This window comes from Herpailurus yagouaroundi, unplaced genomic scaffold, assembly GCF_014898765.1.
Source record: "Herpailurus yagouaroundi ecotype Mexico unplaced genomic scaffold, PumYag 355, whole genome shotgun sequence".
Taxonomy (NCBI): domain Eukaryota; kingdom Metazoa; phylum Chordata; class Mammalia; order Carnivora; family Felidae; genus Herpailurus; species Herpailurus yagouaroundi.
Window position 1 is genome coordinate 5,379,990 of NW_024412572.1, and position 27,656 is coordinate 5,407,645.

At 46.3% G+C, this 27,656-nt stretch overlaps 1 protein-coding gene across 1 annotated transcript in view; it reads right to left on the reverse strand.

Annotated features, from left to right (window-relative positions):
• Positions 1-27,650, reverse strand: part of TSPAN9 (tetraspanin 9) — a 210,339-nt gene extending 182,689 nt beyond the window's left edge. The window contains exons 1-2 of the mRNA XM_040462802.1: positions 27,628-27,650; positions 22,842-22,907 (exon numbers count right to left, since the gene is read on the reverse strand). The gene's annotated coding sequence lies outside the window, so the exon portion shown is untranslated. The remainder of the gene's footprint in view (positions 1-22,841; positions 22,908-27,627) is intronic.
• Positions 27,651-27,656: the final 6 nt, after the last annotated feature.

A 27,656-nucleotide genomic window follows, 5' to 3' on the forward strand; every position in this document is an offset into this window, starting at 1 on the left:
AAGAAAGAAAGAAAGAAAGAAAGAAAGAAAGAAAGAAAGAAAGAAAGGCAAGGCAAGATAAGACAAGTTCTTCCTGGAACTGGATCCACATCCAATCTTCTGGAATCCCCTCATCCATTGGTCCTAGGTTTGGCCCTCTGAAGCTACAGGACACGTTTAAGCCCTCTTCTTCCCCATCAATCCTGCACATGTTAGAAAACAATTATCGTGTCCCCCTTACCACTCCATAAAAGCAATTCTAGGACAAAACGAACATTCCTAAATCCTTCATCCAACTCCCACGTGGTATAGCGTCCAGCACCTTAGTCGCCCTTCTCTGGATGAATTCAGATTTGCCAGTGTCCCGACCAGAATTAACAAACCCCAAAACTACAGATGTGGTGGAAGCTCCACAGAGCACAAAGAGAGTCTGAATTCCATACCCACTGAGATAGTGTTCTTCTTAGATAGTTAGCTTACAGTTTCTTTCATTTCTCATTCACTCATGCAATCAACAAATGTGAGCTGCCTACTATATGCCAGGCACTGGACTATGTACCAGGGAAATACTACATTTTCTTTGACAACAAGAAAATACCATCTCATCTTTGTGTTCAGGGAGACAGCCTACTTAGAGAGATAACAGACCCAGATAAAATTATGAGGAAAAGAATATCCTGCTTATGGGGTCTCATAAGAGTGCTGACTAGAGACACATTCCTCAGTGGGGAAGGAAGTGATGCCCGAGGTAAGTCTTCCAATAATGCTGGACTTTGGTTTACCACCATGGTGAAGTCATGCAGACTGGCTCTACCCTCCCACTTTAAGCAGCTAGAAATCTGAACAGAATACATGAGACAATTCCTTCAGATATGAGACAACAGGCCGCACAGGACTGTAATCCCTGAGAAGAGGAAAACGTAAGAGTGAGTCCTATGGTTACCCAGCTGACTGCCTGGAGGTGGTTTGCACACAGCTGCGCAGGAGAAGGAACAAATGGAGTCCAGTGGGGCACCTGGGTGGCTCAGTCAGTTGAGCCTCTGACTTCAGCTCAGGTCATGATCTCAGTCTGTGAGTTCAAGCCCCGCGTCAGGCTCTGTGCTGACAGCTCAGAGCCTGGAGCCTGCTTCAGATTCTGTGTCTCCCTCTCTCTCTACCCCTCCCCCACTTGTGCTCTCTCTCTCTCTCTCTCTCTCTCTCTCTCTGTCTCTCAAAAATAAATAAACACTAAAAAAAAATTTTTTTTTAAACACACAAATGGAGTCCAGTGGTCTCACCAAGCTGAAGAGACAGAAATCAGAGTTCATGGAGCTAGAATTGAAGGTAGAATAGTAGAGACGAAGGGCTGTGCAGACAGGGTGCTCTAGGAATGTGCAGAAGAGTCTCCTTGACTCTCTGGCTAATCCACACATGTGTGAAGTGAGCTCCACAAGACTGGGAAGAGAACCAATGGAAAGCAATAGGCCAAATGATTGTAGCACACAGGGCCAAAAAGAGGTCACATTCCCCCCTGGAGAGTAGAGAGACCTCACTATACCCAGGGCACTGGGCAGAGTCCTCAGAAGGGTGGTGCCTTAGTAGTGAAGCTAAATTAGCCCTGGACTAAAAGCTGCTCTGGATCCACCCTCACAAAGCTTAAAGACAAGCCTCAAATATTAAACTGATCCCAAGCAATTGAAATGCATGCCAAAATAAAGTCCAATACTATTTAAAGAAATATAATGAAATCCAGCAACATTAAATCTACAATGTCTGGCACTCAATCAAAAATTAGCAAGCATTCAAAGAAGCAGAAAGATATGACCCATAACCAGGAGAAAAATCAGTTAATAGAACAGACCCAAAGATGACAAAGATGATAACACCAGCAGACACAGATGAAAAGCAGCGATTGTAAGTATGCTCCATATGCTCCAGAATGTAGAGGGAAACATACACATGATAAAAAGAGAAAAGATATAAAAAGACTCATATCGAACTTCTAGAGATGAAAAAGATAGTATCTGAAATGAACGATACACTGGATAGAAAAATTTAACATCAGGGGTGCCTGGGTGGCGCAGTCGGTTAAGCGTCTGACTTCAGCCAGGTCACGATCTCGCGGTCCGTGAGTTCGAGCCCCGCGTCAGGCTCTGGGCTGATGGCTCGGAGCCTGGAGCCTGTTTCCGATTCTGTGTCTCCCTCTCTCTCTGCCCCTCCCCCGTTCATGCTGTGTCTCTCTCTGTCCCAAAAATAAATAAACGTTGAAAAAAAAATTTTTTTAAATAAAAAAAAAAAAGAAAAATTTAACATCAGATTAGACCCTGCAGAAGAAAATAACATTGTACCTGAAGACATAACAATAGAAATTATCTCAGATGAAGCACACAAAGAAAAAAGACTGAAAAAAATTAATAGAGCATCAGAAACCTATAGGACAATATCCAAGAGGCTAATAGTCATGTAACTAAAGTTCTAGAAAGAGAACAGAGAGAAGGGGGAACAGAAAAATTCTTGAAGAAATAATGGCTGAACAAATTTTCCTACCTGCTAAAACAATGCAGATAAGAGAAAACACAATGCAGGGTGGGAGGGGCATTTCAAGCAAGTAGACCACAACGGGAACAATGAGAAATGAGAGCTTGCATGGTGGGAGAGGGAGGAAAGGCTACAGGTAGTTTAGCCTTACAGAAACACAAGAGGCAAAGTGGCTCCAAGGGGGAAGCAGTAAGGCTGGCCAGGGGCAGGTGCAGACCTCATCTTGTTGGCCAAGGGATGATCACCTCATCCTGGACAAGGGCAACTGATTTTTTAAACCTAATGTCAGATTTTACAGTTTTCTTGAGCAGAAGTGTCCAGAGAACAGAAGAGAGGTTTGGGGCCCAGCTGTGACATCTGAGCCTTCAGCCTGCCCCCCATGGGGATGACCAGCTGAGATGCCCACCCTTGGACCCCATATGGAACAAAGAGCAGAGGCAACACAAACACCCCGCCCCAATCTGAGAAAGTTTTTCCTCCCTACAACCCCCGAAATCAGATCAGTCTTAAGCCAGAAAGGACCTCAGGGATCAGAGACTCCTCATTTTACAGATAAAAAACTAAACTAAACTAAACTAAAGCCTAGAGAAGTAATGTGACTGGTCCAGGACAAGCCAGGTGTCCTGCCTCCTGGTAGCCTGCTCTGTCTACTGACCCACTCTGTCTGTTACAGTTCCACCCGCCCCTCCAGAACTATGGACTGGTCTGGATGATGCTTCTGAGTCTGAATGTCTACACACAGTCATCTCTACATGTCCAATCTAGCTCCTTCAGGACAAGGGCAGATTCCTGAACTTCTGTAGGATAGATACTCAGTACACTGAGCAAAAGTGACTCTGGACCTGGCTCTGGGGAAGAAAGGAGGCAGTAAGCCTCCCTGAGAATCCAAGGCCACAGCTGCCCCAAGCCTGCCTAAGTCTGAGAGGGACAGAGAAACAGAAAGAGGCAGTTAGAGAGACCCAGGAAGCTGGACCCACTGACCCTGGCCATGGGAGCTCCCAGGCGACTCCCCAAGAGGCTGGGATGGTCTAGTGGGAGGAGGGACATTCCTCTGGCCTCTAAATCCTTCTCTCTTATCAGATTGGCACTGAGCCAGGCACTGAGCTTGCCACCTCCTCCACCCCAGGGGAGGAAGAGGAAATGGTCTTAACTCTCCTTCTCTACCCCTCCCCATACCAGCACCCACCCCCAGCCCCAACTTCACTGTGGGCTCTGGGTTGGGCGGCACCTCTTTACAGAGGTTAAGAATGAACAAATTCTTGGGCTATTCCTGGAGCCTTGATTTTTATCATCCTTCCATTCTGGTCAATTCTGAGAGGCCAGCGGCCGGGAATGCCAGAGAGATCTGAGCCCGGCCCACCAAACCCAAAATAACCCCACACGTGCCTCCCTCAAGTCCTCACGGATTTGGCCATTTGGGGTGCATGTTTTCCTACAAAGCTGCCCTCAGGCCCTGCAAGGTCACCTCACACACAGGGTGCTAGGAACTCAAGAGGCATCCTTGGGTGAACTGAGGAAGATGGGAGCAGGTGTGGGGGTGGGGATGGAATAAAATAGAATCCGGGGTCAGCATCTAGAAAGTCTGGCTCCAGCTTCCTCTGCTCAAAAGAACCTGGGAAAACCAGCCTCAGTTTCCTCTACTGTGAAATTTTTGAGCAGGGCTCCCTGTTCACCCCTTCTCGGGAAAGGGAAGGTTAAGTCTCTCAGGCAGAGCCACGGCTCCTTCAGTGAGGAGCTCCTGATCTACAAGTCCTGCCCCTCCCCAGAGACATTTCAAACCCCCGCGATTATGAAGATGGATGGTTTATTTTTTAATTTTTTTAATGTTTATTTTTGAGAGAGAGAGGGAGAGAGAGAGAGACAGTGTGAGTGGGGGAGGAGCAGAGAGAGAGGGAGACACAGAATCCAAAGCAGGCTCCAGGTTCCGAGCTGTCAGCACAGAGCCCGACACGGGACTTGAACCCACAAACTGTGAGATCATGACCTGAGCCGAAGTTGGACACTCAACCGACTGAGCCACCAGGTGCCCGAAGATGGATGATTTTAAATCAAGCAAGAGCTCTAAATGTCCAGGGGAATCGGCTAGATTAGGGATACATTTCTTTTTATATCACAAATGCAGTATTTGTTCCGTTCATTCAAAAAATATTTGAGTGCCCACCTGGTTGGTACCAGACAATGAGAAAACAGAAAAAGTGTCAGTGGAGGGGAAAATCAAGGGCTCTGCTCCTCAGAAGGAAGGAAGAACCAGAGATCGAGTGGAGCCATTAGAAATGTCCCTGCCCATCAGAAAAGAGCCGTGGAGGCTGCAGAAGTCCTGAGTCCGAGTCCATCCCCTGGCAGCACTAACCCTACTTGGAACCTGGGGGATGGGGGGTGGTGGCCGCAGGGGCTATGGAGATCAGTCCCCTAGCCCACTGGGACCATTGGGTTTACAATGTGGCAGCATCTAATGCTTTAGTCCCTGGGGTGGGGACCAAAGAAGAAAGGCCCTGCAGAATCTGAAGAATCACCTCTTACTTCCCCTCTGCTCCACAGTCAGGGTGGCCATGCTCCCGCACCCCAGCCCATAAAGAAAGGGTCAATCAAGCAAGGCTTCCTGCCTGTGCTGATCAACATTCGCCCCAGAGCCAGCTGCACTGAGGGCCCAGGAAACCGGACTGCCAGCCATCGCCCAGAACTGGGGACAATTCTGTGCTGTAAGCAGGTCCTACAATCAGTATTAGCATCCCAAAAGCCAGTGGCCCCAGAAGCATTCCCAGAGAGAAGAAAATGTGTCCAATTCAGGTCCTCCAACTCCGGGACTCTGCTGTCCCACATGCATCGGGCTTAACTGGAATGTCAGAACGGGAGTGGTGTGGAGAGAGAGGCCCACTCTGCCTGATATTCCAGCCCCCAGTGTCCAAGCCAGAGTGGGCTTGAAGCATCCACCCAGCCTGCATCCACCCAGCTTGAAGCATCCACCAGCCCCAGGCATGGTGGCACCCACTGTTAACCTCCCCATCAGCCAGTAGAGTGTGGCCCCTCTGGGGAAGTCACACCCATGTTTCAGAAAGGCAGCTGATGCTGTTTTCTTGAAGAACAGTCCTCAGAGCCCAAGACCTAGTCCACTGAGCATCCCCAGGGGACATCCATCCCTCTCCTACAGGGACACCTGAACTTGTTAAACCACCGAGGGGCATTTGGATAAAAAGTGAGGAAGGTGGATGCTGGAGGTGAGGTAACATCACTTTTATTCCACATGAGGTGTGGGTATAAAGCAGGGAGACTTTGGCTGGGGCAAGGCAGGCATCTCCTTTCAGCCCTACATAAAGGGCTCTGGCTGCATCTACAGCAACCTCTTCCCTTCCTGGCTGGCCTTCAGAGCCCACTCCTGAGGGCTGTGGATGTGGCAGGACCAAGCCCTGGTTGGGGGGGGGGGGGGGCGGCGGAGAATGGGAAAACCCACATAAAACACACAAGAAAAGTTGGTAGCCAAGAACAGAAAGGGTTGGGGACTCACCTAACCCTGCATCAGTGAAATCAATCTCTCTCTCTCTCCCTCTCCCTCTCTCTTTTAATAAAGCATTGCGCATAATTTATACCCTATTCAAATAGTTTTTTCTTTTTTTATTGAAGTATAACTGAGACACATTGCATTAGTTTCAGGTGTACAACATAATAATTCTACATTTGAATACATTGCTAAATGATCACCACAATAAGTCTATCTACCATCTGTCACCATACAAATTTGCAAACATTGTTTTTCTTGATAGGAACCTTTAAGATTTTTCCTAACAACTTTCAGTTTTGCAATACAATATTATTGACTGCAGTCCTCATGCTGTATGTTACATCCCCATGACTTACTTATTTTACAAGTGGAAGGGTTTTTTTTGGTTTTGGGTTTTTGTTTTGTTTTAAAGTTTATTTATTTTGAGAGAGAGAGCATGTGGGAGTGGCAGACAGAGAGAAGGAAAGAGAGAAAATCCCAAGCAAGCTCCACACTGTCAGTGCAGAGACCGATGTAGGACTCGAACTCATGAGCCATAAGATCATGACCTCAAATCAAGAGTAGGACACTTAACCTACTGAGCCATCTAGGTGCCCCTATGAGTGGAAGTTTGTACCTCTTGATCCCCTTCACCCATTTTGCCCAACCCACATACCCCTTCTCCTCTGGCAACCAATTGTTTTAGATTCCAGATATAAGTGAAATCATAAGGTATTGTTCTTTGTCTGACTTACTTCACTAAGCATAATACTCTCAAGTTCCATCCATGTTGTTGCAAATGGCAAGACTGCATCTTCTTTATGGTTGAGCAGTAAGTATTCCATAATATGTGTATACCACATCTTCTTTATCCATGCATCCATTGATAGATATTTAGGTTGTTTCCATATCTTGGCTATTACAAATAATTCTGCAATGAGCATAGGAGCGTATATATCTTTTCAAATGAGCATCTTCATTTTCTTTGAATAAATAACCAGAAGTGGAATTACTAAATCATATGGCAGCTCTATTTTTAATTTTTTTAAGAATTCCTATACTGTTCTTTTTTAAAAAAAATTTTTGTAACGTTTATTTATTATTAAGGGACAGAGAGAGACAGAGCATGAGCATGGGAGGGGCAGAGAGAGAGGGAGACATAGAATCTGAAGTAGGCTCCAAGCTCCAGCTGCCAGCACAGAGCCCAACATGGGGCTCGAACTCGCGAACTGCGAGGTCATGACCTGAGCCAAGCAAGGTTGGACACTTAACTGACTGAGCCACCCAGGCGCCCCAAGAATTCCTATACTGTTTTCCACAGTAGCTGCACCAACAGTGCCCAAGGATTCCCTTTTCTCCACATCCTTCCCAACACTTGTTGTCTTTTTGATAATTCTAACAGGTGTGAGGTGATATCTCATTGTGATTTGATTTGTATTTCCCTGACGATGACCGAGGTTGAGCACCTTTTCATGTGCCTGTTGGCCATCTCTATGTCTTCTTTGGAAAAATATCTATTCAGATCCTCTGCCCATTTGTTAATCAGATTGTTTACATTATTGTTATTGAGTTATAGGAGTTCTTTCTATATTTTGGGTATTAACCCCTTATCAAATATATGATTTGCAAGTATATTCTCCCATGCTGCCTTTTTATTTTGTTGATGGTTTCCTTCACTGTACAGAAGCTTTTTAGTTTGATGCAGTTCCATTTGTTTATTTTTGCTTGTGTTGCCATTGCTTCTGGATTCAGATACAAAAAGATATCACTAAAAACAGTGTCACAGAGCTTACTACCTATCCTTTCTTCAGACAGTTTTATGGTTTCTGGTCTTATATTCAAGTCTTTAACCCATTTTGAGCTAATTTTTGCGTATGGTGTAAGATGCCAATCCAATATCGTTCTTTTGCACATGGCTGTCTAGTTTTCCCAACATTTATTGAAGAGACTGTCCTTTCCTCATGGTATGTTTTTGCCTCCTCTGTTGTAAGTTAATTGACCATATATGCATGGTTTGATTTCTGAGCTCTGTACCCTGTTGCACTAATCTTTGTATCTGTTTTTATGCCAATACCATACTATTTTGTTTACTATGGCTTTATAGTATAGCTTGAAATCAGGGAGCATGATGCCTCCAGCTTTGTTCCTCTTTCTCAGGGTTGCTTTGGCTATTTGGGATCTTTTGTTGTTCCATATAAGTCTTAGGATTGTTTGTTCTATTCCTATGAAAAACACCATCAGAATTTTGATAGGAATTTTGACAGTCTGACTGAATCTGTAGACTGCTTTGGAAAATATGGACATTTTAACAATATGAATTCTTCCAACCCACGAGCACAAAATATCTTTCCATTTATTCGTGTCTTCAATTTCTTTCATCAATGTAATAGTTTTCAGTGTACACGTCTTTCACGCCCTTGGTTAACTTTAATCCTAGGTATTTTGTTCTTTTTGGTGTGATTTGAAATGGGAATGTTTCCTTTTTTTTATTGTTTTCTTTCCCAATTTTTATTTTATTTTTGAGAGAGACAGAGCACGAGCAGGGGAGGGGCAGAGAGAGAGACAGAGAGAGAGACACAGAATACAAAGCAGGCTCCAAGCTGCCAGCACAGAGCCTGATGCAGGGCTTGAACCCACAAACCACAAGATCATGACCTAAGCCGAAGTCAGACACTCAACCGACTGAGTCACCCCAGGTGCCCCATGAAATGGGAATGTTTTCTTAATTTCTCTTTCCTATAGTTCATTCTTAGCGTATAAAAAAACAACAACATATTTTTATATATGGGTCTTGTACCTACCCTCCAACTATATCAAACTCATATATTAGTTCTAACAGTTTTTTGGTGGAATCGTTCAGAGTTTCTAAATATAGAATCGTCTCCACTAACATTGACAGTTTTACTTCTTTCTTTCTAATTTGGATGATTTTTATTACTTTTCCCTGCCTAATTGCTCTGGCCAGAACTTCTAATACTAAGTTGAATGAAAGTTAAAAGAGTGGGCATCCTTTTCTTGTTCCAGATTTTAAGGGAAAAGCTTTCAGTTTTTTTGTCATTGAGTATGATGTCAGCTGGAGGCTTGTCACTTATGGCCTTTATCATGTTGAGGTACGTTCCATCTATACCCGCTTTGTTGAGAGCTTTTATTGCAAACGGATGGTGAATTTGTCAAATGCTTTTTCTGCCGCTATTGAAATGATCATATGATTTTTGTCCTTCATTTTGTTAATGTAGCATTGACTGGTTTGAAAATGTTAAACCATCCTTGCATCCCTGGAATAAATCCCACTTTATCATGGTATATGATGCTTTTAATGTATTATTAAGTTTACTTTGCTAATATTTTGCTGAGGAATTTTTCAAATATGTCCATCAGGGACATTGGCCTGTAGTTTTCTAAATTTTTTAAAATATTTATTTATTTTTGAGAGAGAGACAGAGACAGAGACAGAGCGTGAGTAGGGGAGAAACAAAGAGAGAGGGAGACACAGAATCCAAAGCAGGATCCAGGTTCTGAGCTTGTCAACACAGAGCCTGACACAGGGCTCAAACTCACAAACCGCAAATCATGACTTGAGCCAAAGTCAGACATTTAACCAACTGAGCCACCCAGGCACCCCTTGGCCTATAATTTTCCTTTTTTGTGGTGTCCTTATCTGGTTTTGGTATCAGAGTAACACTGGACTCATTAAAATGAGTTTGGAAGCATTCCCTCTCTTCAGTTTTTCGGAAGAGCTTGAGAAAAGGATAGGTATTAAGACTTCTTTGAATGTTTGACAGAACTCACCAGGGAAGCCTTGACTTTTTGTTTGTTGGAAAGTTTTTGATTACTGATTCAACTTCCTTAGTAATCTATTCAGATTTTTTATGATTCATGAATCCGTCTTGGAAGATCATATGTTTCTAGGAACTTATCCATTTCTTCTAGGTTGTCCAGTTTGTTGGCACATAATTGTTTGTAGTAGTCTCTTACAATCCCTTGTATTTCTTTGGTATTGGTTATAACCTCTCCTCTCTTATTTCTGATTTTATTTGAGCCATCTCTTTTTTTTCTTAGTGAGCCTAGCTACAAGTTTGCCAACTCTGTTAATCTTTTCAAAGAACCAACTCTTAGTTTCACTGATCTTTTCTATTATCTTTGTAGTCTTTATTTCAATTATTTCCAGTCTGATCTTTATTATTTCCTTCCTTCTACAATTTGGGGCTTCATTTATTCTTCTTTTTCGAGCTTCCTTACGTATAAAGTTAGACTATTTGAGATTTTTCTTATTTCTTGAGGTAGACATTTATCACTATGACTGTACCTCTTAGAACTACTTTTGCTGGGGCGCCCGGGTGGCTCAGTCGGTTAAGCTTCTGACTTCGGCTCAGGTCATGATCTCGCGGTTCATGAGTTCGAGCCCTGCACCAGGCTCTGTGCTGACAGCTCAGAGCCTGAAGCCTATTTCGGATTCTGTGTTTCCCTCTCTCTCTCTGCCTCTCCCCTGTTCACGTTCTGTCTCTCTCTCTCTCTCTCTCTCTCAAAAATAAGTAAACATTAAAGAAAAAACTACTTTTGCTGCATCTCATAGATTTTGGTATGTTGTAGTTCCATTTTCATTTGTCTCAAGTAAATTTTTTATTTCTTCTTTGATTTCTTCACTCACCCACTGTTTGTTCAATAGCATGTTGCATAATCCCCATATATTTGTGATTTTTCTTTCTTTTTTTTTTTTTTTGAGTTTATTTATTTTGAGAAAGAGACAGAGAGTGAGTGAGTGGGAGAGAAGCAGAGGGAGAGACAGACTCCCAAGCAGGCTTTGTGCTCTCAGTGCAAGCCTAACACAGGGCTTGAACTCACAAACCTTGAGATCATAACTGGAACCGAGATCAAGAGTCAGACACTTAACCAACTGAGCCACCCAGCACCCCTCTAACTTTCTTTTTGTAATTGATTCCTAGTTTTATACCATTGTGGTTGGAAAAGAGTCTTGATATAACTTGAATCTTCTTAAACTTATTGAGACTTGTTTTATGGCTTAACATGTGACATATACTGGAGATGTTCTATGTGCACTCCAAAAGAATGTGTATTCTGATGCTTTTAGATATAAAGTTCTATACATATCTATTAAGTCTATGTGGTCTAATATATCATTTAAAGCCAATGTTTCCTTATTGATTTTGGTCTGGATGATCTACTCATTGATGTAAGTGAGGTATGAAATCCCCTACTATTATTCTAATGCTGTCAATTTGTCCCTTTAGGTCACTTAATATATGCTTTGTATATTTAGATCCTTCTATGTTGGGTGCATAAATATTTACAAATGGTATATCTTCTTGCTGGATTTACCCCTTTATCATTATGTAGTTTCCATCTTTGTCTTTTATTACAATCTTTTTTTTTTTTTTTTGAAAGAGATTAGAGACAGCATGAGTGGGGAGGGGCAGAGAGAGGGAGAGAGATTCCCAAACAAGCTCCGCACTTCCAGCCCAGAGCCCAATGTGCGGCTCAAACCCACGAACCATGAGATCATGACCTGAGCCAAATCAAGAGTTGGACGCTTAACTGACTGAGCCACCCAGTCGCCCCTACAATCTTTGTTTAAGAGTCTATTTTTCTGATGTCAGTAAAACTACTCCTGCTTTCTTTTGGTTTCCATTTTCATGAAACATCTTTCTCCATCCCTTCACTTTCAGTCTCTATGTGTCCTAATATCTAAAGTGAGTCTCTTGTAGGTAGCTCATAGTGGAATACTGGGTTTGTTTGTTTGTTTTAATCCATTCAGCCACTCTATGTCTTGATTGGAGAATTTATCCAATTATTTATATTCTGTGTAGAATTTAAGGTATGCACTTGTTGACATTTTGTAGTGTTTGTTTATGGTTTATTGTTTGTTTTGTAGCTCCTCTCTGTTCCTTTCTTCTTTTCTTGGCTTCTTCCCTTGTGGTTTGAGGACTTTCTACAGTGTTGTGCTTATGTTCCTTTCTCATTATCTTTTGCATATCTATTATGAGTTTTTGCTTTGTGCTTACCATGAGGCTCATATTTAACAGCCCATATACATAGGAATCTATTTTAGGTTGATAGCAGGTTGTTTGAATGCATTCTAAAACTCTATGCTTTTACTCCACCCCTGAACATTTTATATTTTTAATATCACATTTCACATCTTTTTCATGTCTATCCTTTAACTAATTATAGTAGTTACATTATTTTTAATACTTTTATCTTTTAACTTTAATACTAGCTTTATAAGTGATTAGTCCAACACCTTTACTAAATAGTTGCCTTTCCTGGTTACCATTCATATGCTTTCTTGTTACTAATTAGTCCCCATTCTTTTTAGCTTTAACATTTCACGTAGGGCCAATTTAGTGCTGATGAACTCCTGTAGCTTTCAGAAAGCTCTTTATCTCTTTTTCAATTGTGAATGATAACCTTGCCAGGTAGAGTATTCTTGGTTGGAAGTGCTTTCGCTTCCCTTTCGGCACTTTCAATATACCATGACATTCCCTGATGGCCTACAATTTTCTGCTGAGAAATCTCCTGATAGTCTTATGGGGGCTCCCTTGTATGTAACAAGTTATTTTTAAGATTCTCTCTGGGCATGCCTAAGTGACTGACTCTTGATCTCGACTTGGGTCATGATCTCGCAGTTTGTGGGTTTGAACTCCACATCAGGCTTTGTGCTGGCAGCATGGAGCCTGCTTGGGATTCTGTCTCTCCTTTTCTCTGCCCCTCTCCCACTCTCTCTTTCTCACTCTCTCTCTCAGAAATAAACAGGTGAACTTAAAAATAAATTCTCTCAGGGCGCCTGGGTGGCTTAGTCGGTTGGATATCTGACTTGGGCCCAGGTCATTGAGCCCCGCGTCGGGCTCTGTGCTGACAGCTCAGAGCCTGGAGCCTGCTTCGGATTCTGTGTCTCCCTCTCTCTCTGCCCCTCCCCCACTCAACCTCTGTCTCTCTCAAAAATAAATAAACATTTAAAAAAATTCTCTGTATCCTTAACTTTTGACATTTTAATTTTTTTTTTTATTTTTTTTTTTTTAGAGAAAGAGAAAGAGAGTGCAAGCAAGGAGAGGGGCAGAGGGATTGAGAGAGAGAGAGAGGGCAGGATCAAAAACAAAAGTCAGTCACTCAACCAACTGAGCCACCCAGGTGCCCTGACATTTTAATTATAATGTGTCTTGGTGTGGTCTCTTTGGGTTCATCTTGTTTGGAACTCTCTGGGATTCCTGGATCTGGATGTGTGTTTCTTTCCCCAGGTTACAGAAGTTTTTGGCCATTATTTCTTCAAATAAGTTGTCTGCCTCTTTCGCTCTCTCTTCTCCTTTTGAAATTCCTATAATATGAATGTTAGTCCATTTGATACTGTCCCATAAGTCCCTTAGGTTACCTTCATTTTTTTTAGTTCTTATTTCTCTTTGTTCATCTTTTGGGTAAGTTCCACTGCCCCTGTCTTCCAGCTCACAGATTCTATCTTCTGCTTCATTTAGTCTGCTTTTGAAACCCACTCATGTCTTCTTCAATTCAGTTATTCTTCAGTTCTACTATTTCTGCTTGGTACTTATATTCTCGATCTCTTTGTTGAAGTTCTCACTGTGTTTAACCATTCTTCTTCTGAGTTTGGTGAGCATCTTTTAACTATTACTTTGAAATCTACATCATGTAAATTACTTATCTCTATTTCACTAAGGTTGTTTTTTTTTTTTTTTTTTTTTTTCTGGGGTTTCATCTTGTTCTTCTGTTTGGAACCTATTCCTCTGTCTCCTTATTTTGCTTGAGTTTCTGTGTTTGTTTCTATGCATTAGGTGAAACAGCTATCTCTCCCAGTCTTGCAGGAGTGGCCTTATGTAGGAGATGAACCTTACTGTTCAACCATGCCCTAGCTCTTGTTTGCCTCTTGAACCTTTGTGATTATCTAAGCAGCCGGTTTTTTCCTGGTGGGTCCCTGTTGTAGAGGTTATGCCAAGATGTGTCAGTGTTCCAGAGGGAAGATTTCAGTTAGCACCTGGTTTCAGGCCATTTGGGAGCTAGATCCTCAAGTAGCAGGTTTTAAAGCATGCAAATATATGCAGTCCTATGGGAACATAATCACAGACCCTGCTGGCCTGCAAAACAAGCAGTCTGGAGGAGTCCCCTCAGTGACAGTTGTAAAACATGAGGCTCCTTTCTGGGAGGGACCAGCAAACTTTCTGAGAGGTATAGCAAGGCTGAGGATCAGCTCAAAGATGGTATCCTATGTTCCCTGATAGCACCTCTGTAGCCTCTAGATGTGTTGTAAATGTGAAGCCTGCCCCTCAGGCTAAAGCTCCAGGGCAAGTAAATAGGCCTTTTACATCAGATAACTGGGAGTGTGTTTTAGTCTGCTGTCTGTGCAGTGCCCTGGGGATGGCAGTCTGCCAAGAACTGTCTCTCCAATTGTTTCAGACCCATTTGACCCAGAAACACAATCGCCCTTGGTCACTGGAGCCAGGTGCTCAGGCATCCCTATGTGGGCTACATCCATAGGCCAGCTTTGTTGGAGCTGTAGTCAGACAGCAGGTAGTGGTGGGGCTTTTGTCCTGCTGGCTGAGGCACAGTCTCAGGGAGTAGCGCACGGGGGCACCCACCAGTGCTAGCAGGGTAGAGGGAGAGTGACAAAATGTCATCTGCCATCTACCACCACCACTAACTGGGTAGAAGGAGACACCAAAAATGGCACCCACCAGCATCTCTGTCCCTGGAGACAGTCCCAACAGGCTCTTGTCCTTCTGGCAGACGCCTTAAGAATAGCAAATGGAGGCACCTGGGTGGTTCAGTTGGTTAAGCATCTGGTGCCTGATGTCAGCTCAGGTCATGATCTCACAGTTCATGAGTTCGAGCCCTGCATCAGCACAGAGCCTGTCAGCACAGAGTCTGCTTGGAATTCTCTCCACCCCCCACCACCCCTCCTCCACTCATATTCTCTCTCTTTCTCTTTGGCAAAAACTAAACTAAACAAACAAACAAATAAATAAAAGAACAGCAAACAGATCTCTTTCACTTATGGTCTAGGCACTTTTCAAACTGCTGCTTCTACACTAGGTCCGAGGACAAGTGAGTCTGCACACGAGCCCTTTAAGAGTGGAGTCTGGGTTCCCTACAGCCCTGTGGCTTTTTCAGACACATGCCCCGTTGGTTTTCAAAACCAGATGTTTTGGGGGCTCGTGTCTCTAATGCAAGTCCCAAAGGCTGGGGTGCCTAATGTGGGGCACAAACTCCTCGCTGCACAGGAACAAGCTCCATGTTTGTAAGATCCCTCCCAAATGTGGGTCACCGTGCCAGGGGTGGAGTCTTTGGCAAGACTATGTCTCTGCCTAACCTACCATCGCGACGTGGCCTCTTTATCCACTGTGAAGGAGCTTACTCCAGTAGTTTTCAGGTCTTTTTCGGAGGGAATTTTCCCCTAGGTAGCTGTAGATCTGTGTCTATGGGAAGGGGTGACTTCAGGATCTTCCTACACCACCATCTTGAACAGAAGCTCCCTCATCACCTGGAGCACCAGGACCAAAAGATGCCTCAGATCTTAAAAGAATCAAAGTATTCAATAACTGCTTGTTGATGAATTGATAGTATGACTGCTGAGCATGCTGACATGTGAATCCATTCTCACAGCTGTAGAGAACCGGAAAGGGGGGTGTAGGCATGGGCAGAGAAGTTAGGAATCCAAGACAGGCCTCTTAGGTCTCTACTGATGGGGAATTTACCTAGCAAGCAGTGAACTCTCAGTTGAAGCAGGCCGAGGTCCTCCATCCAGTTTTTCCAATTCCTTGTCCAAAAGGAGTTGCTGAGGTCTATCTTGCTGTGATGCCAGCTTTCTCAAGGTTTGCAGACTAGGCTTCACGTTTTCCTCAACCCTACACACTGGTCCACAGTAAGCCCCATGAGCTGATCAGATACCATTAACCCTGCAGCAGTAGCACAATGCTGGTCCCCAAGTCACCCAGATGTAGCAGGGTGGCTCCAAGCATAGGGCAGCTACTCGCCCTTCCCCACAGTCCTTGCCAAGTCCTCTCTCAGAGCTGGGTCAGCTCCCCCACAGCACAGTCGAGAAGGAGGGGGGAGAACGACCGAGAGGCTGAGCTGTGCAGCATGGACTGCACTTTCACAAAAAGAGAAGCCTGCAGCCACGAAACATCTCTTTTCCAAGAAATGCTGAGAGGGAGCAGGGAGAAAATAAAACACCGAGGCATTCTCAAATGTGGAACCCGCTCAGCCTTTGTTCTTATTTGATGAATGCACCAACCACGAGGCAGATGACAGGCCAAAGAACATTGTTGTGCTGAGAAAGTGTATTTCATCAAGTCCAGCCCGAGATCTCCAAGGAGAGGTAAGTCTGATGAATGATCAGTGCTGGGGAGGACTTCACTAGCAGCCCCACTGCTGCATCGTCTAAACTGGCACTGGGGATTCATAAATGACCCGGAGCTGGCTCTTCCCCTGTTTCTTTCGGCCTCTCTGCCATTTGTGACATTTCACAGGAGAGAAGAGCTACCAAGGCAGGTGAAAAGAAAACTTTAAAAACAAATACATTGTGGGAAGTCGAAATGTTAAGTCCATTGTGCTGCCTGAGAAGGAAAAGTGTAATCTGTGAATCACACAGGCCTGGGTCTTTCTATTTCACATCCGCAGTTAGAAGAGGATGGAGAGAAAGTCTGGGGCTTAGTAGGTGCAGTATTTGCTGGGTGAATGAATAAAAGAATTCCCAGCAGAGGCTTGGATCTGGAGTGACCAGCTGGCTTTCTTAAAGACCTGTCACTCACGGACTCACATTCTTCAGAGACGTCATGAAAATTAGCAAGGGGTACTAAGCAGCCAAGCTCTTGGCAGCTTCTAGAGTGTCTAGCTCTACTTCTACACTCCAGTCGCCCTAGCAGGAGAAACAGTCTGCTCCAAAGCCCAAATTCTGGATTACACTCAGCACGAGCCCCACACACAGGCAAACACAGAGAATCCACCTCAAACAGCACTTCTTGCCCAACAAGATTAAGTGTCCTGTCCATGCCAATTTCCCATGTTGACCCATATGGTAAAGAGGGGGCTGGGAGGGGAAGAAGCCTTTGCTGTCTTCCAAAGATCAGTGGGGTCTAGGGGCACCTTGGTCAGTTAAACATCTGACTCTTGATTTTGGCTCACATCGTGATCTCATTATTGTGGGATCGAGCCCCACATCAGGCTCCGTGCTGGGCATGGAGCCTGCTTAAGATTCTCATTCTCTCTCTCTCTCTCTCTCTCTCTCTCTCTCTCTCTCTCTCCCCCCCCTCTCTCTCACCTTCTGCCTCTCCCCTGTGCACACCCATGCTCACTATCTCTGAAAGAAAGAAAGAAAGAAAGAAAGAAAGAAAGAAAGAAAGAAAGAGAGAGAGAGAGAGAAAGAAAGAAAGAAAGAAAGAAAGAAAGAAAGAAAGAGAAGGAAAGAAAAAGAGAAAAAAAGAAAAGAAAAGAAAAGACAGAAAGAAAGAAAGATTGGTGGGGTCTATTCCCAAATATTCTAATTCTCCTCCTTCTGGGCACATGAAGGAGGCCACCTTCAAGAGGTAGAGTTTTCCCCCCAATCCTGGAGTTCCGGCTGGTCCTCTGACTTGCTTTGATGAAGCAGCAGATGGATGTTACCCTGTGAGACGTCAGAGCCTAGATCCCAAGAGGTCCCAGAGATCCCATTTCACCTTAAAGGACAGTTTCCTTGAGAATGAGAAATCACATGGGGGAAGAGGGGCCCAGATGAGAGGCAACACCAATCACCAGACACCTGAGAGAGGCTCTCAGACTGTCCAGGCCCTGCAGGGCCACCAGGTGACGGTCACCACATTAATGAGCTTAGGTAATGAGACCAACTGGGCTGGGCCTCAATGGCTAACCCACAGAACTGTGAGCAAATAAAAATGGTTCTGCTAAATTTTGGGGTGGTTTGTTATACAGCAATAAACAATCAATACAAAACTCATCCAGCAAGTCTGTGCAGCTATTCACAAGAATGAGGTCATTCTCTATGCACTGATGTGGAAAGATGGCTGGAGAAGTTGCCAGTCAGTATAATACAATTCTACTTATGGAAATTGTTAAGTTAGTAGGTAGACAGCTGGATGCCGGTCTATCCTAAAAATACCTGGAAAGAATAAAAACCGAAGTATTAACAGTGATTATCTCTGAAGGGCAGGATTATAGGAGATTTTCCTTTTATATAATGCATGTAATGTTCGAATATTATAATGAATCTGTGGGGTTTTTTGTGACAACAACAAAGAAAGGTATATTTAAAAAATTCACCTTGAATTCTGCTACAAGCTGATTTTTCCTAAAACATCCCTTTCATCCTGTCATTCCCCCGTTCAGGGACCAGCACCTGCTCCCCACTGCCAGCCTCCTACAATCTGACTCTCCTCTGGATGACATTTAAGGTGCCCCCAGGCCGGAGCCCTCCTCCCCCTCCCCCGTGTTCATCTCCAGGTCACACCCATCTCGACCTCCACCTCCAAGCCTGCCAGCCACCACCGCGACCACTCAAAGGACCCCTTCCTGTGCCTCTCACAATCCCACCCCTCCCACGAGGCCCAGCCCCATCTCCCCTGGGACCCTCTAGGGGTCCTCAGAGAAAGTTCCACCCAGCCCTGCCCTGGATTGGATAGTGTACTATATTACGATCTCCCTGCACTGCAGGAATTGACTGTCCCTCAAGGGGCACCTTCGTAGACACAGGCTGACTGACTACCATCATCTCCAGCTTCTCTAGCTAATAGTGGGAGAGGGAAAGAGCACAGACAGGCAATTCCAACTCCCTTCCCTCTCTGTGCCCACCGGCTGGATGGTGGGTAATGACCCTGGACTAGGGCTTTCTCCCCATGCACCTCGTCTCCACAGGCAAGTGGGAGCCAATTTGCAACGGCTGCTAATTCACACTGACTCATGCCTCCTGGGCTGCTCTAGGGGCTCTCCCTCCCCACCCTCCAGGTCCCACAAGCTGTATTTGGATCCAAACTCTGGCTTCAAACCTAATTGCCTTCCTGGGGGGCCCAACGGCTCTTCCTCCCTCAGGTCCCTGCAATCTGCACGTCCAGTTTTTAAACAAAGCTGTTTAGAATCTCTCAGGATTAAGTGGAAAATTGCAAGCCCAGACCTCTACCTCACTTTCTCTAAAACACAACATGTCATTCTACATGTTCATACAGTCCCATTCAAACCCAGCCAGTCACCCTGCCCCTCTGAGCCCTTCCATAGGGCTTGGCCCTATTGGGGGCTGGAGACTTGCTCAGGCAGGCTCTGCTCCCACTGTCCTTGGCACCGCCACCCCCGGGGCTTGTTGGAGAATATCAGCCCCCTACGCCTCCGTTTCCACACTGTGGCAGGTGGCCAGGTAAGAGGGCTTAGGCAGGGCTGGCAGGTACTGTGTTCAAGTCTTACACCGCCCTCTAAGGAGGGGGTGTTCCCACCACAGGTAGACAGTGACGTATTGAAAGGGCTCAGGTGGGCCTCTCACCTGAGTCCCAGAACAACACAAGAGAACTCCTTCCCACACAAGCCCACATGGGCACACCCAGCCACACACACGCTAGGGCAAACACATGCATACTAACCCACATGCACACAGACACATGTGCATGGCCACACCCTGTCCCAGCCTTGCTCTGAGCACCCCCCCTGAGATCACTTCCCTCACCTGTCCACTGGTCTCAGAGACCCGTCCCCACCCCCAAGCCCTCTCCCTGACTCAGAGCCTGGCACATTTCCCTCACTGGGAGGGGGAGGAGTACGCATGCATGTGCCGCCAGCCACATGCACCCCGCATGCTGGTAGGAGGCTGTGGGCACGGGTGGGTATACACAGCCAGGGCTCCGGGGGAATTCCCAGGCAGAGACGGGCATTGTTCAGGTTTTACAATCATGTATTTGCTTTAATGTTTCTTTTTAACCTGAGAAACAGCAGTTTTTTGAATCTGCATGAAGATGCTATAAGGGTTAGCAGTGGCCTACGCTGCTAAGGCCAAGGCTAAGAACACACCAAGCTCCCATGCCAGAACAGGACCCTCAGCCCTCCTGCAGAGACAGTCAAGCCCCACCCCACCCCCCCACCCCCCCCAGTATGCGAGAGGATTCCAAGGGTTCTGCTGAGCTGTCTGACTCTCCAGACCCCCTGGACAGTTCTCCACTCACATCCTTTCCTATCACAAGGTCAGATATTTGAACAAACACTGACCATTGAGCATAGATATGGTCACAAGACTCTCAAAATGTGAGTACTCAAAATACAGTTAATTTCCCACCACTGTCTGAGGATTGGGAAGGAAGACTAAGCAGAGAAGAGGTGTGATAAACCCAAAAGCATAGACAGTATTAAACAATAGATACTCAAAAAATAATCTACATTTCACTCCTGAGTATAGACTAAAGCACACAGGCTGTGACACTCAAAGCCAGCAGAGGTGCTCCTTCTGGCTCTGTCACATTCACAAGGACCTCAACCCAGTTCAGGCTGAGTTTTTGGTTCAGTACGAGGGAAAGGGTTTGGAAGCTGGACTACACCCAGGCAGATATTCTCGCTTCATTATGCTGTGGCTATAACTAAAGTTGAAATTGTCAACTCACCAGGCTGGAGTGCAGCCATGGAAACTTCTAGATCCTAAATGCATCGGGCAGGGGCAGGAGGCAGTTAAAATGAAAGCAGCAGCAGGGCCACCGGCACAGGACGGAAGTCAGGCCTCAAGACCCTGCCACTGACCGGACAGGCAACCATCTCTGTAAACAACCTCCGCCCCATCCCACTTCCATCAGAAAGCAGGGCCTCTGTTTTAATCATTAACTTCACTCTTTCCTCCTCCATGTACCTCTAGGCCAGAGGCAGAAAGGACCCTTGTAAGAGGAGGAGGTATTCGGGAAGCCCCAGGACTGGAAGCCAAAACCCCCTCGTCCCACTCAGAAACCACCTTTATCAAAGCTCAAGGAACCTTAGCAAAGGGCGGTCCAGACTCCCATTTTTCAGGTGAAGAAACCAGCCTGATGAAAGCAACTAATCTGCCAAAGGTCACAAAGCCCATTAGAGGCAGAGGCAGGAGCCGGGTGAGAGCCTCCATCCAGGAGCTGGCCATCATTCCAGAGGCTCAACAGCATGACAAGAAACGACACAACCAAAGCCCTGTGAGGCCAAAACCATAGGAAAGGATAAACTTCCTGTCTGGAGGTCCTTCCCTCAGGTCTCCCTCCCAAATGTACAGAAGGACGGTCTTCTGGCTAGAAATGACTGGTGGTGTCAGGGGCCGTCTGTCTCCCCAAGGCTGTGCAGGCCTCCTGGGAAACTTGCCACCATGTTCTGCCCTGGCAGGACCCCCCAGAAGCAGGCTGCACAGGATCTCCATGATGGGGCAGGCCATACCGTGTGGGGCCAGGAGGCGCTGAGTGGCAAGGGGTGACCTAGTCCTCAAGTCTTTCCCTCCCTGCTGCTTGCTGTCTGCCAGATTGGTTTCCTTGGGCTCAGGCCACTGTGCCTGGCTGCACTGCACAGTCCATCCACAGGCGGTGCTCCAAACCCCACAGCGCAACAATGAAAGCAGACACCCCACCCGAGCCCCAGGGAGGAGGGGGGAAGACTTAAAATGGGAGCTCCCACATTCCTGCCACGGGAGCCAAAGGAGGGACCTGGAGGTGATTCTCAGGAGCCACGAGAAGGGGCTCCTGGCCTGTGGTAGGAAAAGCAGGCGCTGCGGGCTAGGGTCTGAATCCCCGCCTCACCTGCCACTACAGATGTGGCCTTAGGCCAGGCTCCGGCCAGCCCTCAGCCTCAGCTGCGGCCACTGTAACGTGGGGGCAAATGACAGCTACCTTGTAGGATTCTTGTGAAAATTCAAGGAGATTTAAATGAAGATTTAATATGACTTCAGTTAAATTCGTCGTGGACACAGTCTGAAACCATGGCTACTGGTGATGATGATAAATGTGAACGCTGGCATCCTAAGTATGACGTGCAAAGTATGGCAGGACAATAAGAGGTCCGTGGCCACTCCTGGGACACCAAATAGTCTCTGCTGCAACTCACAGAGAAAGGAATCTTTGGGCAAGATAAGTTACCAGCCAGCACCATCTTTCCAACCACCACCCCCATCCCCACCCCCATACTGCTGAGTTCTTGGAACGTAAGAGATTTACCAATCACCCAGGAGGAGAAAGCCACAGGATAAAACACACATAAATTAAAACATAAAAAGACCCAGGTCTTTAAGCAGTACCCCCAGGGAACCTGAATCAGCACCATCCACAAGGGCTGCCTTACTGCCTAAGTGGCTTCTGCCTGGCTCCAGTAGGGCAGGGACCTTGACGCACAAGTGCTTGGACAAAGAAGCTATCGGCAAGACCCCAGGAAGCTGTGGGAGCAGAGATTAGGATCCTGGAGAGGGTCCTGGCAGAGGGTGCCCACCCGGAGAGCCAGGGACATTGCTGCGGCGGCCAGGATAGAGAACTATAGAGAACAGAGACAGGTAGGATTGGCCAGATTCCCTCAGATTCTTTTCTGGCCAGCTAGTGGGAGGTCCTCTACCCTGGCTCCCAAGCCTGCTGGGAGGAGACAGGAAGCAGGAAGGTATAGGCCTCTCCTGCGTCCCTGGATTTCCTCCCTGTAATCAAGGTGGCCAGGAAAGAAATTAAGAGGACTACCCCAGCCATCAATCAGAAATAGTGGGGAGGGAGTAACTGTCTCCTTACACCCAAAGCCCAATTTTAGGAGCTTATCAAAATGCAAAGTCAAAAGCCACGACAGAGAGACATCTAGCAAACATCAGCATACCATTCATTCTATCCTCCCTCCCCAAGAATGACTTTAGACAGTTTATAACACAAAGATTTTCAGAGACCCCATCATACGATAGACCCAGACTGACCTGTTTTTTTGAATTTCCTACAAGCACCTTGGCTGCTGACTGAGGGGAGAAGATCCCAGGATATTCCTGCAGAAAAATAAAAAATTAAGTAATTGCTTTGCTGTGAAGCCACTCTAGGGTGAATTCAGTCCAGCAGTGGCCACTCTTTGGAGAGGAGGCCTCCCATCTAGAACCTAGTCAATCAACAGATGGAGAAAACCAGAAATGGTAAACTGGTTCCAGCTGCTACACCAAGTTCACTCAGCTAGTAGTGGGTGCCTAAAGCATCATACGCAGAACCCAAGCCCTGGCCTGGTGGTTAAGACAGCTGTGATCTATTAGTAATGTCTGCTGTGGGCAGTTACAGAAGGAACAGAATCCATGTTATACATATTTGCCATCTGTGGAGTAGATCTTGGCATCAAGGGCTTAACATTTGTCATTTTGACCACTCACAAAATGACCCGAACTTTCAAGATATGTAAAACTGCTGAACTTTACTGAGACCCGAGTGTAACGCACATCCCCTATGGGGCTGATGTAAAGGAACGGGACATGTTGTTGTTTTCATCTCTACCACATCCAAACTTTCTCTTGTGGAGCAATAAAAACGTGGTGGAAAATGCCCATCAAGTGAGAGAGAAATCTGCAGCAGGAGTTGAAAGGGTAGTTAACTCGGGGTATGAAAATATATACAGGAAACACTTGGCTGTCTGCAGAAACATGACACTGGAGAAAGCCAGGCCCATGTACAAAGACTGCTGCGGATACAAATCTGGCATTCTAGAAGATACAAGATTCATTTCTTGAGGACATCAGAGGTACACACTGTGCCCACTCTGTGATGCTCAGCAGTGAGTAGTGGGCCAGGAAGAACACAGAGGGAGTCAGAATCCACCCCCTGAAGGGGCTTATCATCTACTTGGAGAAATGATGGTAGACAATGGAAACAGTAAATGGCCTTGCACATTCCCAGTCACCCAGCTTAGAATCAGCTTCTGTGCCCCTTCCTCCTCTCCTCACCACCCCCATTCAATTAATTCACAAATGCTCTAACCCTGCTTCCAAAATGTCCCAGGTCTAGCTCCGCCTTGCCATTCCTCACAGCTGCCCATTGCTCTCCCCACCATGATTTTCCTCCTTCCTGGGCCCCAGACTCACCCTCCTTAGACCTCGCCCTGCTTCTGCGGCCCCTGCTCGAAAACCTGCCAAGTTCCTATCTCTCCAGCAGCAGCCCAGTGCCTGCAATGGTGGGCACTCAGCTTCTTATGACGGAACGGTCGGACGAATGGATGAGATTCTTTGGCTGTGCATTTGCGGCCACCCACAATAGGCCCACTGTCTACCTGGTCCAGCCTTCTATTTCTCTTCATGCAACCTACTCACCAGCCCACACTCTCAGCGCCTCTCTACAGGCTGATCCTTCCTCCCTTCTGCTCAACTGCAAGCCACTCTTCAAAGTTCACATCAAATGCCACCCGCTGCATGAGGTGCTTCTCCAGAATTGAGGTGGTTAATCTCCTTGTTCGAACTCACATAATACCATGGTCCACTCACTTTGTACCTTAAATTGTCACTTTTTGAACCCCTTTCTTGACCTTTTACTGCATTATACACGCCATGAAAACAAGGACCTTTATCTTTTTCATTTTTGTATCATCAGAACTTAGCACAGACTCTTGTACTATGACACACACACCAAGTGTTGGTGGATTTCACTAAAGAATCACCCCCAGGCAGTGTATAAAAGTCAGGAGAGATGAAGACAGAAAATGCCACAGGAGTTCCAAGGAAAAAGAGGTGCTTTGATGGATGTGTGGACAGAGAAGCCTCCAAGAAGGAACTCAGGCATGAGTAGGGTCTTGAAAGAGGGGGAGGTGGAAGCAGAGAAGAGCAATCCAGAAAGGTGGAACAGTGTGAACTCACGGACAAAGGAGGAATGAGCAAAGCATGCTTGGGAGATCAGTTTGGCTGGAAAATCAGCATGCTTGGGAGATCAGTTTGGGTCCCTGGGAGAGAAGGGTGGGAGATAAGGCTAGCCAGGCAGGCTTGGAGATGGATAGGAAGGATGCTGAGTGCCAGACTAAGGTACCTGGATTTGACTCATTCCCTCTTAGTGAGGATGACAATCACACCAGGCCTAGGCCTTAATGGTAGAAGAAGTCTTGTTTCTCTTGTTCTGAGCATATTAGTCTAGTCTCCTTAGCTAGGTTATAAATAACAACCACCATTTACTGCACACCTGCTGTGTGTGAGGCCCTAAGCTACGAGCTTCACATACATTATCTCATTGCTCCTTCCAACAGCCCTGAGAGCTTCATATTGTTATCCTGGTTTTGCAAGCAGGAAGCTAAAGCTACAAGAGGTGAAGGCACTTGCCCAAGGCTTCACCCACTCACTCACTTACTCACCAATACAGTGGTACTGGAGTTAGACACAGGGATGGGGCCAGCACTCCAACCAGCTACCACAGGCCCCAGGACTTCCCTTTGAAGCCGGGCTGCTTCTTCACAACCCTCCTCAATAATTCCTTAAAGCCAACATTTATTAAGCACATAGCAGGAGCAGAATAAAGCACACAAAGAACGGTGGTTTGGTGGGGGGCGGGGGGGGGGGAGAAATGGAGAGTTATTGTTTAATGGGTGTACAGTTTCAGTTTTGCAAGGTGAAAAAGTTCTAGAGATCTGTTGCACAACAACGTGAGTATACTTAACCCAAATGAACTCTACGCTTAAATATGATGAAGATGATACATTCTGTTACTTTTTTTTTTACACAATAAAAAACTTTTTTAAATAAAGCACACTTATTATTTGACTGATCGGCTGTCCTTGGCATCTTATTTTGTTAATCATCTAACTCAGGAAGAGACTCTAGAAACATTTTAATCCAGTGACCCTCCAAAACACAGAGCTGAAAAGGGGAGGTAACATGTCCAGGGCTGCACAAACAGATGGTGTTAGAGCTAAGATCAGAGCCCAGCTTCCACAGACTTAATAGGGAAGAATGACAGAGACAGCACAGCATAATGCAAAACACATGGCAGGGGGGTGGTCAGAAGCCACAGGTTCAAGTTCTGCTTCCTTCCACCTAATGAGTTCTGTAACCTCAGAGAAGTCATTTATTCTCTCTGAGCTTCATTTTCCTAATCTATAAGAAGACAATTAAAAAGAACATATACTTAACAAGATTAGGTGTGAGTCAAATAAAATTATATACAGCTAATAACGCAGTGAAAGCATTTGACCAACTACGAATTACCTTATAAACACTGGTTATTGTGATTAATACTAAATATCTGTTCATAGATTTAAAGACTAAAATCTGATTTAGTCAGATCAAACAAAAAACAATCCCATTCCATTCTGGTCCACTCTCAGCTGTTCAGAGCCTTGCACATAGCAGGTCTTCAATGAGTGAGTGCAGAACTGAATTACCCTTCAAAGTTTTCTCCACCCCCATCCTGTTCCCTCCCTCACCCCCAACCCAGAGCCCAGCTGCATCAGCCATGCCAGGACCAGGTGGAAGATAGGAAGCCCCTGTGAATGTCTGCCTCCCTGGCTGCATTCCTTAGCTAAATATAAATGATTTGTCCAGTCCATTGTTTGAAATTATCCATAATACCTCACCTCCCCTCCCCATTACTTACGATGACAAGCTGACTGCGCATCTTTATCGCAGAACATACATACAAAACATTCTCTGCGGCTATTTTTAGTAGAGAGAGGGAAGCTGGTGGGTATACAGGGATCAGAGCATGAGTCCTCAGTTTTCTCCACTAGTCCAGGAAAGCTTCCTGGAGGAGGAAATACCTGAGTCACTTCAGAGAAGGGGGCAGCTGCAGGTCAGAAAGACACCCTCACATGAGTGTGCTTCTCTGGACCAAAGGGAGGTGAGCTGCCGCCTTCTAATCCCCATTTTTGGGATGGGGAGGAAAGGTCGACACAACCCGGGAGGCGGGAGGGGGGGGGATCCCATATTACTCCAATACTTCAAATTGGCCCAGACAGTACACGCATTTGGGGAGGGGTTAGGGAAGAGGCCAATATCTTTTTCAAAAAGAGAACATCCAAGACTGGATCCAGTTCCGAGATACACAAGTACAAACACTGTTCACATAACAAGCCAGTTTCTTGTTGGGACTTTTTTTTTTTTTTCCCCAACCACAAGAAAGTTTTTTAAAGTCCCAAACTTGGATACACAGATGGACTACATCTTGGAACTCGGGATGTGCCAAAGCCCTGTCACTGTGAGTGCCGATCTGCCAGCGGTGGCCCAAGGAGTGGTCAGGGGTGTCCGGCGAAGGGGGGAGGCAGGCAATATCCCAGCCCCGCCCGAGCTCCCGCCCTCCCTGACGGCGCGCTATAGACTACCCCAAGCCAGTCCACGGAGCCACACCGTCAGAAAGCCTTGACAGCTCTGAGGCTCTCTCTTTCTGCTGCAGCCTACAGCCCTCCCATCCCTTCACTTGGCATTCCGCTGTCCGCTCTCCCGCAGCCCCGTTCCCAAAGGGTCTTCGTCCGAGCCTCTCCGCCTGCAGACCCCTCTTCGCTCTGTTATGGGACTCCGCGCACACACACCCCCTTCCCCGGCCGCTTCCCGCGTCCTCACAGGACGCCTACCCCATCCCTCCCTCGGCTCGCCCACTACCGCCCTCCCGACACCCCTCCCCGGGACGCCCCGGAGTCGCTCCCCTCGATGGAGATCCGGGCCGGGGCTGACGCGGCCCGCCCACAGCGGGCCCGAGCCCCGCAAGGCCGCGCGCTCCCGAGCCCCCGGGCCCGCCGCCCGCCCCGACCGCACTCACCGCGCTTGGGGAACGTGGGGTCCCAGCTC